An 11,409-nucleotide genomic window follows, 5' to 3' on the forward strand; every position below is an offset into this window, starting at 1 on the left:
TCATAAGGATTCTTAGGTTGGAGAGATGGCTCAGTGGTTAAGAGCACTGACTGCTCTTCCAGAGGTCCTGAGTTCCCAGCAACCACATGGTGTTTCACAACCATCTGTAATGGGTCTGATACTGTCTTCTGGTGTACTCATACTCGTGAGTACAGAGGACTACACTCATACACATCAAAAATAAATAAATAAATTTTAAAAATGTATTTGTTTCATTTGAATATTGTTTTCACTAAAGACCTTTCTGAAGGATTGGAAGATATAAATATCAGACAATACTAATATATAAAAGGTAGCCGAAGCCCTGTGTCACATAGTATTCAAGTGTGCCTATTCATGGGCTTCTTAAAATCACTGTCTTCTAATCAAGGTTGATTGTTGAAGTTAAAGGTCTTTTTTGTAGAATACATGATGAGTGTTGGAATAAGAGAATCTCATTTTGGGTTTTGTTTTGTTGGTCCTTTGAGACAAAGTCTCACAACATAATGCTGTCTAGCCTAGAACTTGATATGTAAACCATACTAAACTAGAACTCACAGAGAGCCGCCAGTCTCTACTTTGCAAGTGCTGAGATTAATAGTGTGTACTGTCATGCCCAGATAACTGTGGTGATTTTAATGTTTTGGTTTTATCAAGACACGGCTTCTCTGTATAGCCCTGACTGTCTAGGAGCTATCTCTGTAGATCAGGCTTGCCTCAAACTCAGAGATCTGCCTGCCTCTGCCTCCCAAGTACTAGCATTAAAGGTGTGTCTTACTACCACCTGGCCCTAAATGCTACTCTTACTCTAAATAGAAACAGCTTGTGCCAGCAGTGATTTGTCACCAGAGTCCTTTCCCGTATGCTAGCAGAACTCCTGATACAACACATATGTCAAGCAAGAAATTAGAAATGTGGTTGTGTAGGAATGTCAACCGGGAGATGCTTACATTTCTTCCCAACAGTTTAAGTTGTGCTGAGTAGTCATTCTGAGTAGCCTTCTCTCTGACATAACAGCACTTTGCTAAAGTAGGCACTTCATTTAATAAACCAGATATATTAGCATGAAAATCCAGGCCATTAGTGACTATGACATGAAGAGAGATGAATGCCTCAGAGTCTGCAATATGAATGCCTCATCTCTTTCTGGCATAGTGTGTGCTACTTTGTCAGTTCAGAAATCGTCATTCTTATGAATGAACTGTGATTAAAGGAAGTTGCTGGCATCTGGGTGATTTCTTCTCATGCAAAATAAGTGCATATATGGATATATGTAATACATGTACATATATGTAATAGATGTATATATGCATATATGATATGTACATATATGTAATATATGTAAGAAGTTATATATGTAAAGAACTTTTACTCTGTGAAACATATCATACCATTTAGTATCTTTCCCTCAACTTTAGAACCACTAAGAAAATAATTAGAAGAGAGACACAGACTGAAAGAACATGAAGAAAGAAAATAATAGCATTTTCTACTCTATGCTTAAGATGACACATGACCTGCCTCAGGGATAAGCTGGCAAGATCTATCCATCTTGAATCTACAAATTGAACTATATAGTTTCTTAACAAGAATTTTTATGTGGAAGGAGAGATAGCTTTGTGGGTAAAAAGCACTTGCTGCTCTTGCAGAGGACCTGGGGTTCAGTCCCCAGAACCCACAAGGTGGCTCACACTGTCTTTAAGTACAGTTATATGGGATCCAGTGCTTTGTTCTGGTCTCTGTGGGCACCAGATACACAAGTTCACAGACATGCATGTAGGCAAACACTCATAACATATAACTCCAATTACATATAGTTGTGAGGTGCCATGTGAGTATTGGACACCAAACTCAGGTCCTCCAGAAGAGTCACATGTATTCTTAACCACTGAGCCATCTCTTAAACCTGAAAAATAATTCTTTTTTATATAGAAAATATTTGGACTGCTGAACATACTTGTTACCTTTCGTGCTCCCAAGTGTCTTTAAAATTACAGTACAGAAAGTAGACGTTGAAGTGTTCACTGACTGAATAGAACAAAGAAAGTAACAGCCTACCTCCCGTCAAAGGGAAAGGCACCAAAGACAGTAACTCATCAACTGTATATAGCCCTTGAGGAGTGTGCGGATTCTGCTCTCTAAGCATCAAGACAGGCAGGAATAAATAAAGGCACACAGGTAAAACAAGCAGAATTACCCAAAGTCTACACACTTAATGGGGTTTACTTTAAGTGGGTAGTTATTAGTTATACAAAAGCTAAATGTTGTCTATCAATTTAGGACATAAATGGCCATTATTTGCAAAGGCATAGTCATGTTAGTGTGCCTATGCAAGAGAAATACACAGGGAGGAACGAGAGAAGGTATGTGGGCATGGTGACGGCAGGGGAAACCGGAGAGCGTAAAATTTTACTGACTACAATAAGATGCTAAGACTTCATTGTATTGGCCTACTAGAAATATAAAATGGATCAAATGCATTAATGTAATACAAGAAACGATGACCCTGAAAAAGGAGCCTATAGGAAAAACACTTCAGTATGATATTATCCAACAACCAAAAAATAAAAGCAAAAAAAAAGTTACATTAGCAAAGAGCTTCTGTACTAATTGATCTTGTGAAGACAATTGGATTAGCATACTGATGACACATATATCTAGGCATGTCTGTGAGTGTGTTTAGAAGAAAATATGATCATAAGGGCTCTGATCTAGTCAATGGTTCAACCCACTGATTGATAGGCTATTAGGAGGTGGTAGAGTATGAAAGATTGAACCTTCTTGAAAGAAGCTGATACTTGGCCCATGTCCTTGGTGGATGTGGTGGTTTGTATATGCTTGGCCCAGGGAGTAGCACTCTTAGGAGGTGTGGCCCTGTTGGAGTGGGTGTGGCCTTCTTGGAGTAGGTGTGTCACTGTGAGTGGCTGCTTTAAGACCCTCATCCTAGCTGACTAGAAGTCAGTATTCTGTTAGCAGCCTTCATCTGAAGATGTAGAACTCTCAGCTCCTCCTGCACCTTGCCTGCCTGGATGTTGCCATGTTACTCCCTTGATGATAATGGACTGAACCTCTGAACCTGTCAGCCAGCCCCAATTAAATGTTGTCTATATAAAAGTTGCTTTGGCCGGGCGGTGTGGCACACGCCTTTAATCCCAGCACTTGGGAGGCAAGGGCAGGCGGATTTCTGAGTTCAAGGCCAGCCTGGTCTACAAAGTGAGTTCCAGGTCAGCCAGAACTACACAGAGAAACCCTGTCTCGAAAAACAAAAAAAAAAAAAAAAAAAAAAAAAAAGTTGCTTTGTTGCTTTGGTCATAATGTCTGTACACAGCAGTAAAGCCCTAACCAAGACAGTAGGTATCCTAGCCACTTGTCCCTTTGCTTCCTGGCTCCCATGAAGTAAACATATTTTGTTTTTCCTTTCATATCCTTCTTTATATTTTTTTTTTGGTCTAACATAAGCATAAATACAGTAGACTCAACTAACAATGGCGGTGAAACAATGAACCAAAAATAATTCTTTCCTATTTAAAATTGTTTTCTCTGATACTGGTATCGCAATAAAATGCCAACCTACAGAATATGGGAATAACATTTGCCAAAGTCATCTGACAAAAGGCTGTTACTAAGAACATATGTGGAAACTAAATAAACTTAGCAAGAAAACAATGGTAATGATCTGAGTAAATAGTTCTCAAAAGAGGAAATACAAGTTGCCAGCTATGTGGTGGAAGAGCTAACTATTGTTAGCAATAAGGGAATGTGAAGTGGAACTATGAGGGAGATTGCTGTACTATAATATGCAGAGAAAGGCAATGGTAGAAAAATAGATGCCAAGGAGCTGGAGAAAGGGGAACTTTTGGCAGTGATGTGAATTAATACAATCATTATGAAGAATGTAGTGACGGTCCTCAAAATACTACATGTGAACCTACCATATGGTCCAGAGGACATATTTCTGGGCATATCTCTAAAAGAAATGAGATAAGAATAGCATCGAAACTATCTATTTTAGTGCTAATCAAATAGCTGTTCAAGATACAAAAAAGCAGCTTGGTGGCCATCAACAGATGGACAAGTAAAGTATAATTATATACAGTGTGTGTGTGTGTGTGTGTGTGTGTGTGTGTGTGTGTGTGTGTGTGTGAAATCCTGCAAATGTGGCAAAACAGGTGCAACTGTAAATATTACATTAAATAAAATAAAATAAGCTAGACACACAAGGTCAAGCACCACTTGTTTGCTCCTCATATGTAGAACGTGAAAAAAATGTTGAACTGAAAGTAGGTAGTGATGTCTGGAGGTTGACACCAGATGAGAATTGACAGCAAGGATTTGGCTGGATTCTGTCAGTGTGCATCATAAAGTCTGTATGATAATATACACTGAATTCCATAATGTGTACAATTTAAATGGTAACAATAAACAGTGACACAAACAAAATACCACTTTAAATGCTATTTATAAATATTAAAAGAATAATGGAAAAGAAAAAAAAAAAACATCCTTGGACCTGAAACTGGAACGAGCTAGATAAGGAAGAAGAAGCTCTGGGTGTTTAACAAGAAACTTCCAGCCTTTCTAGCTTTGAATGTCTCACTTGATTAAAAACAAGAGAATTTCTGGGAAGAACTTAGCTTGGTGGCTCAAAGCACAGAACAGAAGCCTGACATCCTGAGTTCAGATCCCCAGAATCCATAAAACAGCCCAACATCTAAAATCCCAGTGCCACCCACCAAGATGTGGTAGGCTGTCTCAGACAACTCAGTGGAAATTCTTAGTCTAGCTAGCTTGACCTATGCAGCTTCAAAGAGCCTCTGGTCTCAAGTGGAAAGTTGGAGATTAACACTAGAAGTTTGTCCTCTGAGCTTCACCAGCATTCCCCACTGCACACATAGAACTTGCATACACACTCGCCCACTCATACATCACAGGTCTCACACACATACACACATGTCAACAATAACAAACACAAACAATTAATATAAAAAAGAAGGGAAGTGCATATCTTAGGCCTCTGAAATAGTTGAGATATTATTCTGGAAGCAAGTGATACATAAGTCGGCCAATGGAGGTTGAAGTTTTACTTTTTATAGATTTCAACGCCAGAAGGTTCTTTAAAGGTTTGTTTATTTTTATGAGTATACCGTAGTAGCTGTCTTCGGACACACCATAAGAGGGCATCAGATCCCATTACAGATGGTTTGTGAGCCACCATGTGGTTTACTGGAATTGAGCTCGGGAACTCTGGAAGAGCCGTTAGGGCTCTTAATCACTGAGCATCTCTCCAGCCCCAGAAGGTTCATTAAAGGAAATACTATCTTGTTCACTTCTGTAATTTCTAGAGAATAGAATGGGGCCTGGCTATCATAGATGCCTTAAAAGCAGCTGTAGGACAAAACGCAAGAGACTACAAACATATTACTTAGTAAAGTATTGCTGGATTAATTGGCATGGGTGGAGAGGAAGGAAGTTCTAAGGAACACTCAACTTGCAAAAGGCCAAATGTAACTGGGAGCTGTGCCAAATATTCACATTCTTAGGAAGCCAAAACGAGAGCAAAGCCATGTCAAATCCCTAATAAAGAGAAATAAAATAAAATAAATTCAAGGTGTTTTTTTTTTTTTTTCATTCAGTTAGTGTGCCCGAGTGGAGCTTGTGAACCCAGAATACTGGTTGCTAATTTGATATTCCAACATAGATAAAGGCCAGTGGTTGATATACGGATAGGTCTGATTCTTATTATTAGGCTGGGTCCAGCCGAGAAAATAATACGAGTCCTTGAGTGTGCATGTGTATGGGTGAGTGTGACATATAAGTGTGTGCACATATCCATGTGTGTGATCACATGTGTATGCAGGTACATGTGTGAGTGTGTGTCTTTGGACATCCAGTGTTCATGCTTTGTGCCTTTTTGGTCACTCTGTGCCCTTTGTTTTGTTTTGCTTTTTAAATAGAGCATCTTGTAGGACATGGAACTCAGTGCTTCAGCTGAACCGGCTAGCCAGTGACTGCTAAGGATCTTCCTGTCTCTGCCTCCCTGGTGCTTGTTTACAGGTGTAGCATTGTTGTACTTGATATTTATGTGGATGCCAGTGATCTAAGCACTATGAAAATGTCATAATGAAAGCAGGTATTTTAAACACTAAATAAGCAATAAATTGAAAAGGTCTAAAGAGGAAATAGCCTGCTTAGTGATTGTGGTTTTAATGTTGAAATATCCCCCCATAAACTGGTGTTTTGGTCACAAGCTGGAAATAGGCCTTCAATTAAATTGAAGCTTCATAAAGGAAAGGGTCATTGGGGTGGGACATGTCTTAGTGTTGTGCCACTTTCCTGTGTTCTCTGATTCCTAACTGTGAGTGCAATGTTACCAGACAACTCATAATCTGGCCGCCATGCCTCTCCCATGATGACAGAGTCCATCCTTGCTTAGATTGTAAGACAAAATGAGCTCTCCCCCACTTAAGTTGCTTCTCATCAAGTATTTGATCACAGCAATTTTAAAAAGTAATTAACAAGCCAGGCAGTGGTGGCGCATGCCTTTAATCCCAGCACTTGGGAGACAGAGGCAGTCAGATTTCTAAGTTCGAGGCCAGTCTGGTCTACAGAGTGAGTTCCAGGACAGCCAGGGCTACACAGAGAGAAACCCTGTCTCGAAAAACAAACAAACAAACAAACAAACAAAGTAATTAACATAGAAAACCAGTACCACAGAGTAAGGCTGTTGCTATGATAAATCAGATAAGATTCATAAGCCTTTGACACCATGTGTAAAAGGAATGTAAAGGAGTTGGGAATCACAGACTAGAAGAGCGTAAAATGCCATAGCAAAGGTTTTAGGGACATTCTGGAAGATCAGCATGCCTATATATATATATATATATATATATATATATATATATATATTGTGTGTGTGTGTGTGTGTGTGTGTGTGTGTGTGTGTGTGTGTGTATGTATATATGTGTATATATATATACATATACATATGTATGTATATATATGAGAAAATAAGGCACTGCTTCTGGGGTTTCAGAGGAACAAGAACTCAAATGGGAAGTAGTATATAGGTGACCTGTGTTCTATTCTGACAAGGAATATAGGTATATTCTTCCCAGGACCTGAGTGAAGATGAATTCAAATCAAGGGACTAACTTCTTTGGCGGAGGAAATGTAAGGCATCTGAGCTGTGTCATGGTTTCTATACACTGTTGTCATCTGAGTCTGCAGTGAGAAACAGAAACAAGCCGAGTGGGAAAAAAAAAACAAAAACATAAACAAAAAGAGTGCAAGATACAGACTACTTTTTCTGCCAAAAGAGCTGCAATCTTTACGGAGAGTAGCCCTATTTAAACAAACCTGGGTTCTTCCCTGAAATCATAGGGATGGTGCATGGAGGGCAAGACCTAGCAAATGCTTCTCCAAGTGTGGTTGAAAGGGATGAAGCAAGATAACTTAGAATGGTGCCCCAGGAATTCTCTGCTAAAATAAAACCCAACAAAACCCAAGGAACATGCACAGAAGTGGATGCAATTGGAATCCAAGGCACTGGGGTCTACCTTCAAATAACAATCGAATTTGGTAGCACCAAACACATGTAATGGTTTTAGAAGCACAAATGTCCAGGAGAAAATGGACCACAGAACATAAAGTCTCCCACAGAGATTACAGAGAGCCTTGAAGCCCAACAATATATGATAAAGTTATTATATATCTTACCAGGAAGTCTTGAGTTACCACTAGGCAAAGCTGTGAAGAGAAAACCAAAATTATAACAAAGACCCCCATATTGTGCAGCTATTTTATCTGGGTTGAGAAATTCCACTCTAGGGAGAGAAGTTTGACTCTTAAGACTCAGGAACTAAGCAAAATTTATAAGGCTAATGAAGTAAATAAACTTCACAATTGTTAGGAAATCCCTAAAACTTACCACCCACGTTTTCTGAAGAGTAGACTCTCCAGCCAGTCATGCTGCAGCCTACGGCTAATACAGGGAGTTCCAAGGATAAACTTTCCCAAGTCATCATCAATACTGAAGTGGGATTGTCAGTGATGTAACTGACTTTTGGGTCATCTACAGTGTTGCATAGCAGTTTCCTCTGGATTGAAGCATTCCCTCTTTGAGGACACTTATTAAGACTCGTGACAATGAAACTTAGAGGGTTCAGGGAGTAAGTAAAACTGAGAAGTCTTAGGGAGCTCCTGAAGTTTGCAAGACCTAAACAGCCCTTCCCCAAGTTATATAAACAGTGACAATTGCAGAGGCAAGAAAACTTTCTGTTTGACTGAACTTTAAGTCATGTAAGAAACTCCAGGGATGCAGTTTGTGCAATCAACTCCCATATAAGAGTAGGTTTTTGGTGATGCAGCTGTCATGGAGCCATGTGGAGGGATCTAGAGTTTGAGCATGCCACCCTCCCCACCCTGGGAAAAGTCCCATACAATGATTGATATTTGAACAAAGAGCCATTGGACCAAAGATGAGTTAGAGAGGAGTGGCTGCACGGTTCCTTCAAAAGGTATTTTTGACCTACAACCCAGGCTAGCCTATGTGATGGTATCCATGGATACAAACTCTATACGGCTACCTTTCCTATAAAATGGTTCCTACTGAATTGTCTATTTCTTAACTCTCCTATGAGTGCAGCTCTGTTTGGCCTAGTGAACTGAGAGCATCAGTTATCTCCTCGCTCATACCCAATGACCTCAGCACTGCCTATCCTTCCTCTGTTGCCCTTCACTCACTGATATTCATAGGATCTCATATGGAATAACCATATGCTCCTAATGACTTATATGAACAAGCCCATGAGAGGCTGATATCCATTTAGTTGTCTTCTCTTAATTTAAGAAAATCCAACTCAACTCAAGCAAAAAAAAAAAAAAAAATTCATCTGTTAGCTCTGTTAGCTTATAATTCAGGGTAAGAAAGAAAGAACAAGAGTAGAATTCTGTCTTTCTACCAATTATCAAAAACATACAAAATAGAGCTGGCTTGTTAGTCAACCAGTTATGCATAAATTTGGGCTGCTTTATGGAGGTTTTTGAAAACAAAAGCTTTTGTGTCCTGGTTTGCAAAATGCTGACTTTATTTTTCACTGTTATCTTTTCCTTTCCTGTTTTTTTTTTTTTCCATAAAATTTGAGTAAAGTTTGAGGTCATCCTTGGCATGGTTCTCAGCCACCCTGTGAGATGAATATTTTCAGGAAGTGTACTGATAAATGTCCCTGTACTGACCTCACTGGAGGAGACGGGAGAGACCTGGAGATTAGTTGAAATGCTGTTTAACCTACAACTCAAGAAACCCCATATCTGGTTTGCCTAGAGACAAGAGGCAAGAGTGTCTACATAAGCCTGTAATTGTTCATGAGTTGGGGAGTAGGAGTTAAAGGACAACTTGGCTAAGCATTGCCTTTAAAATATTAGCATCAGGATAATGGATGCTGCCATCCTGGAAGAACCCAAATAATGATGCAAAGCATCTCTTACAAGAGTGCCTATCCACTGGGAAGAGTCTCTCACTACCAGGTTGAGTTTGAAAGTTAATCCTGGTAGAACACAGAACATACCTAATGGTGTTTAGTGGAATGTGTGTGTTGGATTCCTCCCTATGTATTCTTGACTAAATATTGACATTATGAGTAGACCTAGGTTCCCCAAGAATTGATGTGGTCATCTTAATAGGAAGTCCTTTCTCTTTATAACCTTCAGAGCTGGGAAACTAAAGTGACGGCTAGCTGAATGCTCAAAACCCCTCAAAGAAGCCATGTAGAAGAAAGAGAGAGATAGAGAGAGGCGGGTGGGACCAGCACTTATCTGTAGAGGGTGAGGGCAGCAGCAACAGAATACAATGAAAGATGCCTACACAGCCCCACATCTTCATTGATCTACCCCCACAACTCTCAGAACCACATCATTCTCTTCTCTTTCTATCCTCACCAGCAGAGGCCTGTGGCTAAGTCAGAAAAAAAAAATGGAAAGAAGATACAGAAATGATTGAAGTGAACAATAAAACTATAATGGAATGTTACTGAATATTTACTCACGAGCAGCTAGTTTCAAGCATAGTTAGGGAAAAGCTACTGGCTCAGGGTGTTTCCACCCTAGCATAAATTTAGCTTTACCACTGGCAAGTAAGAAGGAGGAATTTGCCCAATAAGAACACAAGTGTATGTGTATGTGCCTGTGTCCTACGTTAAGGCTTTATATCTATTGCATATATGTTATGTCTGAGTTAAGTATATGACGTCCAATACAGTTCTTATACATTCCTCTTAATTTTTTTCAGAGGCCTGAAGACTTTACAAAACTTGCCATATGCCAAAATTGCAAGTGAGTGACGATGTCATGGTTCAAACCTAACCTGAGTTAGTTTACTTCAACTATTTAAAGTGCTCTTTGGTAATGTGTTAGGATCACATGCTGGCCATGTGTCTTATCCTTGCTATGAAAACTTATAAACTGTGGAGTTTATTTCCCACAACTCTGAAAAATGGAAAGTCCAAAGCAAAAGTGCCAGCAGGTATAATATCTGCTGAAGACCTCTCTCTATTCCAAGGTGTCAGTTGCTGAATTCTCATATAAAACAAGGCAGAAAGGCAAATATAGAGAATTACTCCCATCAAATGAACGTATAAAAACATATAATATAATTCAAGAGTGCAAAGCCCTTGACACTTGGTGACCTCCTCAAGCTACCCCCATCCATGGTGTTTTATTAAAGACTGAGTTTTCATGTGAATTCAGAGAGAGGCACTATCGTTCAAGCTGTAATACTAAGTAAGAATGTCTTCAAGGATCCCTGGTCTATTTCTAGCTTATGGAGGAGGCTGTTACGTATAGCCCCAAATCAGAAGTTTGTGTCCAGACATACAATGTAAGTCACACATTGTTAGTTCTCCACAGCTGCTGCAGGTCCTAGCTCTGGGCTATGCAGTGTGTGAAGCTGCTGCCTGGAGAATCACTCCACAGATCTCAAAGAAGGGAGCCTGAATCCAAACCCAGAGTGCTATTTCTCTCTCTCTGACCTAGTTAGTAAAGGAAGAGGGTGGGGTGGAAATGAATGAAAATAATTTTGGTTCTGCATGAGCTGTGTTTAATTTCCCTAGATTCATGTAAAGTTGTGACTAGTGTCTAGCTGGGGCTCATTCTTTAACTGACCAACATTTAAAAGATTACAATATTTAAAAGCTATTATCTAAAATCACTAATGTATTAAACACAGCCTAAGTATTCTTATGCTTATGTTTGGCTATTTTTGCTTCCCTCATTACCATATTGTTTTCATCAAATAGACATTCATTGCTTTCCATTCTCTGAAAGTTCCTTGTTCAGTGTGAGCTCTTGTGCACTGACCTTTGAAGTGATTCATAATTAAACTACTGAGTGCTGTTCGCTTATTTTCCAACCTCAGAGCTAACCAGTAACAGCTAG

This window comes from Arvicanthis niloticus, chromosome 19, assembly GCF_011762505.2.
Source record: "Arvicanthis niloticus isolate mArvNil1 chromosome 19, mArvNil1.pat.X, whole genome shotgun sequence".
In the NCBI taxonomy this organism is placed as follows: Eukaryota; Metazoa; Chordata; class Mammalia; order Rodentia; family Muridae; genus Arvicanthis; species Arvicanthis niloticus.